The sequence below is a fragment of the Petaurus breviceps genome, unplaced genomic scaffold (assembly GCF_028583685.1).
Source record: "Petaurus breviceps papuanus isolate PSGF00001 unplaced genomic scaffold, PetGlider_PUasm1.0 120, whole genome shotgun sequence".
NCBI lineage: Eukaryota > Metazoa > Chordata > Mammalia > Diprotodontia > Petauridae > Petaurus > Petaurus breviceps.
The window spans coordinates 3,415,150-3,423,423 of NW_027185627.1; the positions used below are offsets into that span (position 1 = coordinate 3,415,150).

General features: G+C 43.7%; 1 protein-coding gene across 2 annotated transcripts in view; it reads right to left on the bottom strand.

Moving 5' to 3' along the window:
- Positions 1 to 7,464, bottom strand: part of CDIP1 (cell death inducing p53 target 1) — a 78,580-nt gene extending 71,116 nt beyond the window's left edge. For both annotated transcript variants that reach the window (XM_069089477.1, XM_069089469.1), the window contains exon 1: positions 7,273 to 7,464. The gene's annotated coding sequence lies outside the window, so the exon portion shown is untranslated. The remainder of the gene's footprint in view (positions 1 to 7,272) is intronic.
- Between the last annotated feature and the right edge of the window lie 810 nt (positions 7,465 to 8,274).

Below are 8,274 nucleotides of genomic sequence, written 5' to 3' on the forward strand. Positions count from 1 at the left end.
TATTCATACACCCGTATATCCTCTGATATAAACATATATATATTTAAATATATATTTCTATTCTCTTCAACTATTTTCATACTGAGAAAAGTTTCATCAGTTACAATTATTGTTTTTCCATGTAGGAATGTTAATAGTTCAACTTGTATAAGTTCCTTATGATTTCTTTTCCCTGTTTACCTTCTCATGCTTCTCTTGTTTCTTGTATCTGAATGTCAAATTTTCTATTCAACTCTGGTTTTTTCATCAAGAATGTATGAAAGTGGGGTGGCCAGGTCAGTGGTTTTTCCCATGAGATATTTCACATTGCCTTCTATTCTTTCATTTGTTTGGATCTGTTTAACAGCATCTTGATTTCTCATAAAGTCATTAGCTTCCATTTGCTCCAATCTAATTCTGAAGGAATGATTCTCCTCAGTGAGCTTTTGAGATTCTTTTTCCACCTCGCAAATTCGGGTTTTTAAGGCATTCTTCTCCACATTGCCTTTTTGAGCCTCTTTTGCCATTTGAGTTAGTCTATTTTTTAAGGTGTTATTATCCTCACTCAGGCTGTTGACTCTCATTTCGTAATATTCTTCCATCATTCTCACTTCTTTTCCCAATTTTTCCTCCACTTCTCTTATCTGCTTCTTAAGGTCCTCTATGGCCTGTAACCAGCTCGTATTTTCCTTTAAAGCTTTTGGTGCAGGAGTTCTGACTTCACTCATGTTTCATGCTTTGATCCTTTTTGTTCCCAAAATAGGATTGGATTCTTTTGTTTGCTTTGCTTCCTTTGCCTGCTCATTTTGCCATTCAATTACTTGACTTTTGGGCTTTTTGCCACAGTAGGACTCTGCTACCAAACAGGGGAGCTTCATACCAAATGCTGGGGTTTCCTCAGCTGCTGGAAGTATTAATTGGGTGCCATCTCTGAAGCCTCCACACACTCTGGCGAGCTGGTTGCACACCTGAGGACTTCCACCCTATACCACAATCCAGATCCAAGCAGGTTAAAGTAAGAGCGATTACTCCTCAGACTGGTTGCTTGGTCCCCCTACACTCTGCAGGCCAGGAGCTGAAGCTGCCACGTGGGGACAGCTGTGCCGCAGCCCTCAGTGGCTTCTCACCCCAGGGAGAAAAGTTGACCCATTCCCAACTACTAGGTCCCAAAGTCCATGCTGCACTGACCTCTCACTCTGTCCTTAGCATCTATGTGTTGATAATTCTGGATCACCACAGCTGCTGGTCATCTGGAGCTCTCCAGCCGTGGCTGGTCAGGCCCGTCCTGAGGCTAAAACCTCGGACGTGTGGAGCTGGGCTCCACTCCCAGAGCCCTGGACTGGCCGATTCCTGCCAGCCTGTCCTCAGTGGGAGGTTAGCTTCTCTGTATCATTTTGTGGGTTCTGTAGCTCCAAAGTTTGTTCAGAGTCCCCTTTTACATGGATTGGAGGTGGTGAGAGCCGGAGCCACTCGGAGGTCCTGTTTCTACTCCACCATCTTGACTCTGCCTCCCGGTAAGTGACCTATTTGAGGTCACAGTCCATTATTTAATGAGATTTGAGGTCACAGTCCATTATTTAATGAGATTGTTTTTATAAGTGGACTGATAGCATAAGATATGTAGTTTCTATAACTATTTGTAACCAGTTATTAAACGTGCATCAGTATTATGCCTAAAAATTACATATTAATTTAAAAACACTTTATCGCTAAAAAATGCTAACCATCATCTAAGCCTTCAATAAATAATATTTTTGCTGGTGGAGGGTCTTTGCCTCAATCTTGATAGCTGCTGACTGATTGGTGTCGTGGTTACTGGAGGTTGGGATGTTTGTAGCATTTTCTTAAAGTAAGACAACAATAAAGTCTGCCAAATTAACTGACTCTTCCTTTCACTTGAACACTTAGAGGCCATTACTAGGGTTATTAATTGGTTTAATTTCAATATTGTTGTGTCTCAGAGAACAGAAAGGCCCAAAGAGAGGGAGAGGGTGAGTGGAGCAGTCAGAACAAACACATCATTTACTGTTTCTTCATTAAATTCACTGTCTTAGGGGTGGCCAGGTAGCACAGTGAGTAAGAGCAACAGCCCCAGTGTCAAGATGACCTGGGGATCGAATCCAGGCTCAGATACTTAGCACCACACCCAGAAATAACTGGCCGTGTAACCTTGAGAAAGTTACTTAACCCCAATTGCTTTAAAAAAAAATTCACTGTCTTATATGGGAATGGTTTGCGATGCCCCAAAACTACTACAATAATAACATCAAAGATCACCTCTCACAGATCACCATAAGATACAATAATAATGAATAAGTTTGAAATATTGCAAGACCAAAATGTAAACACAGAGACATGATGTGAGCACATGCAACAGACTTGCTTGACATAGGGTTGCTACAAACCTTCAATTTATAAAAAAGCATAATATCTGCAAAGCACAATGAATCAAGGTACGCCTGTAGTTTCAAATTATGAGATTTCATCTTTTGAGTTAATCAGTCAAATTTCTCTAGAATGTAGGTGATGGGTGAAGTTACCAAGGGTAAGGAATAGTGATAGGGAATATTAAATCTGGTTCAAGTCTTAAAAAGATAGAATTAAAAATCAATCTTCAATTTCACATCCTTTTGAGTACAGACTAAATCTCATCACCTGAGAACTGATCTCATCTTTCCATAGGGAGGAGCTGAGATGACACTTAACTCCTCACTGAAACATCTAGCCAATAAGAACACACACTTACATTGCTCTATAGTTTGCTCTGTTATCTTGTTAACCACTACAAAAGATTCTATCATCCCTAACTCAGGGTCCTTGGTCATCCAGAGAAGCCACTGACCCTAATGGCACTTGCTAGTCTTCCTAATAAATGGATTGTACTTAGAACTTTGTCCCTCAAAATTTCTATCCTAGAACAAATCTTCAGTCTTTCCCTATCTCCTAGCTTCTTCCATACTGCCTACAGCATGCCCATGAGATCTCCCCCATGCTGAAAAAACTCTTATTTGATCTTACTATTCCTACTATTACTCTACATATTTCTTTCCCACCCCTGCTAAACTCTTTGAAAAGGGTGTCTATACTCAATGCCTCCGTTTCCCCTCCTCTCTCTTCTAAACTTCCCCACCTCATCATCCAACTGAAAGTGTTCTTGCCAAAGTTACTAATGATCGCTTAAATGCCTAATATAATGGCCTTTTCTCAATCTTCAACCCTCTTCACCTCTGCACCATCTCCTTTGTGATTTTTTTTTCTCTTGGGATTTCTCTTAGTTTCTGTAAACACTGCTCTCTTGGTTTCTCCCTACTTGTCTGGCCACTCCTCAGGCTCCTTTGCTGAATCATCATCCAGATTATGCCCACTAACTATGAGTATTCCCTAAATGCTGTGTCTTGAGCTCTCTTCTTTTTTCTCTTTATACTACCTCCTGGTGATCTCATCAGCCATCTTGGTTCAATTATATTTGTATAGATTTACAAATCTGTATGTCAAGCAAGCCCAAGTCTCTTTTCTGAGATACCTGTCTTTCCAATGGCCCACTGGACATTTCTAACTGGATATCCCCGTAATACCTCAAAATTAACATACCCCAAACAGAACTCATTATCTTTCCCCAAAAACTTTCCCCTCTTTCCAACTTTCCTATTATGCCTAACAGCAGCATTGCCCTCCCAATCACCCAGATTCACAAACTCAGTGTCATCCTTGACTCTTTGGTCTCATTATCTAAACACTGTCAGAGCCTTCTATTTCTATCTTCACAACATCTCTCATATATATTCCCTTATCCATAACTCATAGACTATTCTACAGCTGACTATCAAAGTGATCTTCTTTTTTTGGCATTTAAGGTTATTCACAACCTGGCTTCTTCCTACTTTTCTAGTCTTCTAACACTTTACTTCCCCTCCATGCATTCTAAGACCCAACAATATGCATCTACTTGCTATTCTTCAAACATCTCCTATTTTCATATCTTTTTGCTGGCTGGCTATTCCCCATGCCTGGAATGCTCTTCCTTCTCACCTCAGCCTCTTAGTATTCCTAGTTTCCTTCAAGACAGTTCAAACATTCTCTGCAGGAGCCCTTTCTTGGTCCCTTTGCCTTGCTCTCCCCCCCACCCCACCCCACACACACTTTCTGCTAATGCCTTTTCTCTGGGATTACATTCCTCCTGCTCTGTATATATCTTGTCTGTAAGTATTAATTTACAAGTTGTCTTCCCCATTCTAATGTGAGCTCTTTGAGAGCAGAGACTTTGGGTTGGGTTAGTTTTTTCTTTTGGGGGAGGCTGTATCTTTGGTGCTTAGTACAGTGCCAGACCCACAGTTATCAATTAATGAATCACTTATGGATCAATTAATAAATGGAGGGCTAAATAAATGCAGAGCTTAATTAAGACTGTTTAAGTCTTAAAAAATTCTCTCTACTAAAATTAGAAAGCACAGTTAGAATTTACATGCATCTAAACTGAATTAAAGTAACCACTGTATCAAACAAAATGTATCAACAGAAAAGTAAAATAGGGGTTATGTTTCTGTGCAAAAAAAAAATTTAATGAACAACTAATATGTTTAAGGCACTTAATTCCCAGTGCTTATGTAGCACAAGAATAAGTTAAAATATAAGATTCTGTCCTCAAGCAGCTCACCATTTAATAGAAGAGATACAAGAAACAAATAGTTATTATGAGGCAGAATGTGACAAGTTCAAATGAGTAGTTTAAAATAAAAATGCAATGATAAATTTGAGAAAAGAGAGACCATTTCAAGAGATGGCTTCATGGAGTAGGTAGCATATGTACTGTTCTTTGAATGAAGTGAGAATTTTCACATGGTGATGGGGATGGAGGCAAGAATGACAACAGAAAAGCAGGGAGATCTCTTTCTAGAATGGAGGGTAGCATTATTAAAGAAAGAAGAAGGCAGACTGAGAAGAGAATGAATGACCAAGACGTAGAAAGGGCAAGGGAGGGGCAGCCAAGTGGTGCAGTGAGTAGAGCACCGGCCCTGGAATCGGGACCTGAGCTCAAGTCCCACCTCAGACACTTAACACAAAAAATAAAAAACTGGCCTTGTGACCTTGGGCAAGTCGCTTAACCACAATTGCCCTACAAAAAGCAAAGATAAATAAATAAATAAAAGAAAGGGCAAGGGATTCAAGTGTGGAAGAGAATAAATTGCTGAAGTAGTGAACTACAGATTCAGGACTATGGAAGAGAGAAAGGGAAATGAAAAGAGCAAGGGTGACAGATTAAGAATAGGGAAAGCTGGGGGGCCGCTAGGTCAGGCAGTGCTCTGAGTAGAACACCGGCCCTGGAGTCAGGAGGACTTGGGTTCGGATCCAGCCTCAGACACTTGACACACACACAAAAACTAGCCTGTGACCTTGGGCAAGTCACTTAACCCCAATTGCCCTACCCTCCCCCCTCCAAAAAAAGAGCAAAAATAAAAAAAAATAAAAAGAATAGGGAGAGTTAAGGAATAAAAATCAAAGAAAAGAAAGGGAGAAAGACAGTATAGAAGGAATGCAACTGCAATTAGAAGTGGAAATTTGCTGGAAACTACTCAGAAAGCGAATCTCAAGTTTCAAAGCATAACAGTTGTGAATGATAGTGAAGTCTAAGATATGACAAAGATAGAACAAAGAGGAAGGTTCATGAGAAGTGAGATGACTGAAGAAGGAAGAAGTCAGAGTATTTGTTGCATCAATAATATAAATACTAAAGTGGCTGAGGTTGATAGCAAGGGACACTAAAGTGGCTGAGGTTGATAGAAAGGGATAAGGTTAGAAATGGAAGAGTGAAAAGCCAGATGCCAAAGTCATTGAAAAAAAATGAGTACTTAAGGGTTGGTGGATATGACTGACAAAGGAATACACGAAGTATAATCAGCTGGCAAGAACTTTAAAAAAAAGGGTTTTTGAGTATTTTTTAAAAAGCTGAAAATTATAATATACTACACAAATACAAGTAAAACTATTTGAAGCAACACATTCTTTTTTCTTTTTTCAATTTGTAAAGATATTGTTCTCAACCTTAACTAGAACTAAAGCACTTTCTTTTAACTTTTTTTCAAATGATAACAGGGAAGTTTTCTGCAAACTTCAGCTAAAATGAACCCCAATTTTCCCCACTTCACATACTCTGCCCTAGAAGGAAGGATTCAAATTGGACATCAAAAGTCTGGATAAGTAAGAATCATTATCAAAGAACTCCACTATAGAACTTTAAGTAGCATTCATTCACTCAGGCTCTCTCACTTCTGCGATACATTCCACTTCATTATTTTTTGATATCCTTCTAAAGCCAGGTCAAGTGCTACTCCCCCACACCTGACTACTCCCCTCCCCATTTCTCCTTCCTCAAACTTTTCTAGAATACTTTATTTGGATTTCTACTTTACTCTCATTACATTTTCCCTCATATAAGGTCGGTCGTATCTCCTCCGAAGAGAAGCTTCTTGAAGGGGCACTCTGTCATTTTTCACCTTCGTATTCCCAGCACCTGACAGAGCACCTTCCACTTACTAAACGTTTTTTGTTGAAGAAAACGATCGGATTTTGGAGCTAGAAGATGCTCAGAAATCATCATACAAACCCTTTATTTAAAGATGCACAAACCCCAGGACCCACTTGGAGAAAAATGGGGGGCAAGCCAGTGATGTCACTACAAGCAAGCGTGCCCAGAAAGGTGAAGACACTTGCTCAAGGTCACGAAGCTTCTGAGTAGCAGCCAGGACTGGAACCCAGGTCTCCTAATTCCCAGTTTAGTTGGGGGGGGGGGCCTTCTATTCCCCCCCCCCCGAAAACCACTCTAACCCCCCCCCCCCATTATATCCACCACCCTGCCTCCGACAAACAGCGACGCCTCTCCAGCCTCCTCTTCAGCTGAAAAATGGCAACAGCAGCAGCCACGGATGCTCGGGATAAAGCCTTAATACGAATACCAACGCGTCCTCGATCCCCAGAGCCACCAGGCGGCGGGACCAAGGGGGCAGAGCCAAGGGTCCACGGACAAGGATCGATGGCTAACGCCGCTTCCCTGGAGCCCCAAGCTGCAGGCTCCGCAGTCCTGCCCAGGACCGTAGCGCGGGGGAACGCGGCGACGCGAGCTTTAAAGCGCCACGAGCACGAGGCGCGCCCCCTCCTCCACTACTTGTTACGCCCCCAGACGCGGACAGCGCGACCCATCGGCCCGCCAGCCCAGGAGGGCTAGCGTCTCCCAGGGCGGGGGGAGGGGGCCCCGAGCGCTCGCCGAAGCAACCCACCGCCGGCCAGGGCGCTACCTACCGGGGCTGGCCGAGTCCCTGCGACAGCCCCCGCCCCGAGAAAAGGGAAGCGGCGAGGAGGACAAAACCAAACCGCAGCCTCAACGGTCAGCAGCGACTCCCATCTCCTTGGGTCAGTAGCTGTTTAGCTGGAGAAGAGGAGGAAAGAGGAGAGGCTTTCTACGTCACTGAAAGGGGCGGGGCCATGAGGTCAGCGCTCGAGCGCGAGGAGAGAGGGGGATGGGGGTTGGCTGGGAGGAGGGGGAGCAGGAGGAGGAGGCGTGCGCCGAGTTCGCAGCACGTGATGCGCTCCGCCATGCGCCCCACCCCCACCCCTCCCGCTGAGGTCTTCGGCCTTGTGACTCTGGGGGGCTGGGCTGGAAAGGTGGGTCTGAGTCCGCCTCCGCTGCGGCGAGGTCTTGGATAAGCCCTCCCCCGCCCGCCCCGAGTGACTAGGGGTGGCACTTCAATCGGGCAAGTTACAGGTTTGGTTGCGGTCTAGTGTAGGTGCATCGAGAGCCTGGACCCGCAGCGGCAAGCGAGGGATAGTCCCCGGAGGAGGAGGGCAAGCAGGGGCAGAACAACCCTGGCAACTGAGTGCAGCGGGCGGGGCTTATGGTTCCGCCCTGCTGGAACGTCCTAGTGTGCCGGCAAGGACGTGGGCGGCCCCGTGGGTACCACTTCAGCCATAAGATGAGAATGGCACACTTCCCTCCCAGCCCCCAGATGCCAGGAGGGTGGGCAGGCGCCCAGGGTCCTGGGCCCAGCTGTTCCTCTCTTGATCTTTCGAAGTCACATGGGTATCTATACCCGTGTCACCTAATCTGCAAAATGGGAATGATAGGGCCCTTCGTGTATCTTACCAGCTGTTATGAAAACGAATTGAGATGATGAAATTATTAGAATTGTATAGTGCTACTTTCCGAGACAGTGCTTTGCATATAGTTGGTGCTTAATAAATGCTTGCTGATTAAAGATCTTTTCATTTTATGTATATATACATGTTTATATATACACATATAAA